This window comes from Olea europaea, unplaced genomic scaffold, assembly GCF_002742605.1.
Source record: "Olea europaea var. sylvestris unplaced genomic scaffold, O_europaea_v1 scaffold1435, whole genome shotgun sequence".
NCBI classification, from domain to species: Eukaryota; Viridiplantae; Streptophyta; class Magnoliopsida; order Lamiales; family Oleaceae; genus Olea; species Olea europaea.
Genome location: NW_019231887.1, coordinates 88540 through 90561, shown reverse-complemented (window position 1 = coordinate 90561; position 2022 = coordinate 88540).

Genomic DNA, 2022 nt, shown 5'->3' with positions numbered 1-2022 from the left:
TTTTTTTTTTAACAACGAGAGTAATTATTTTCAATAATATTATTCATTTACTTTTGTAACTCGTGAACTTGTTTTAATAAGAATTTGTCTATTTTTAGTACATCTTGTCAAATCGTGGTTTGGCCCCCACGAAAGTATTTTATTATGTCATCCATTTTTCAACCCTTTTATTGACAGAGATCGCCCCATCTTTGTTTGATTTCTGAACATATATTTTGACATTATAACACGTTTTCGTGAAATTCAATGAGATCTACAGCCTTTGAGTCATGTAATTCAGACATTGTTGCCGTGTCAGTGGAGGGTGCAATCATTAATGCAGCATATAATTACGATCTTACCCCCTTCTTTATCCCATGTAGCCAAAAAAAAAAGAGATTTCTTTGTTCTTTTCGGCCAACAGTTGACTTTGGAAAAAGGAAATGGACCCCACGAAATAATAAAAGAATGTTGAATAATGTAAATGTATGTGAAAAATAGTGCACTAGGTTATTCTATATAACAATAGGAGTGCAGGTATGGCACATGGGACCCTGTCCTCTTTTAAAATGTGGCAAATAAATTGTCCTCTTTCGAAATGAGGCAAATAATGGCAAATAATGTTTTCACAAAGGGCTAAATGAACAAGAACAAAAAGTACATTTTTTCTAGCCTATATAATTATGTGTTTTCAATATTTACTTATAAGAATTTTTAGCCTTCCAAATTTGCATATCTTACTCCAGACTTGTTGCTGCTTCACTGAAACAGGTCTTTATCTATTTACCCTCTTATATTTTACGTCTTATATTTTAATTATATAGTTTTAAGTTATAACTAATTCGAAGATCGATTGATTTGTACGAAAAAATCTATAGATGCACACAATCTCTTATTCCTTTTATTATAATGTTATAAAAACTTATTTAATCATTCATATGAAAAAAAATGTACATATTATCGCCGTAAAAATTGTACTACTGTAGTGCTTCAAAATGGATGTTCCATGTCGTTTTTACATAACTATCAGTAACTTCCTCAATCACGACATCAATCTGGTTAGTCATACAATATTATTATTATTTAGTTGGAAAGAATTTTTCTCATATTTTACTTATAGTTTTCGTCCGTATATATTTGTTTATAGATGATTCCTAGAGCGTTTGCGAAAGACTGAAGACATGAATTCGGCGATACAATACGTGTAATTGTGTACGATGGTATAATTGCGACAATAAAATTAGAAACAGTTAATGGAAAAATTTATTTAATTGATGGATGGAAGCAATTTTTCGATCATCACAATTTACACGATGATTATTGGCTAATATTTGAATATACCGAAAATTCCACATTTAACGTGATCATAATGGATGATTCTGGGTTAGAAGTGCAATATGAGTCGGACGTCTCCGAAGAAGGTGAAGAAAGCAACAATTCGAATATGGATAATCCTGTATTCGAAGTGAAGTTAACACCTCGTAAATATGGTCATCGAAAAATTGTAATTTTCCTTTTGAATAAATATTTTCATTCTATAGTTGTACTAAGTCTATAATTATGACCTCGAGACTAATAATTCATTCATGGCATTGCAGTATATACCGGGAAGATTTGCCAGCCAGCATTTGTCAAAATTCGTGCGTAGTGTTCAAATTCACGACTCTTCACATAAAATTGGGATATCACCACAAATTTAAGGCCAAATGATATTGTACGATGTCTCAATATATGATGGGCATATTTTCTCTTCGTGAAGGAATTAGAAATGGGTGATACACGCATATTTGAACTACTGAACAACGAACTTCCGAAATTTTTAGTGTACAAAAAAAATCACAGTGATGGAAGTTTGACAAGACTATGAGATTTTTTCATTTTAACTTGCTTTGGCTATTTTTGTGTGCAATCATAATATTTTACTACAAATTTTATGTCCACCTAATTTATTACTATCTAGTCTTATTGGATTTACTTTATTTACGTACTTATATATTTTAGCAACATTTAAATAACTTTTAATTTTACAATAATGAAGAGAGT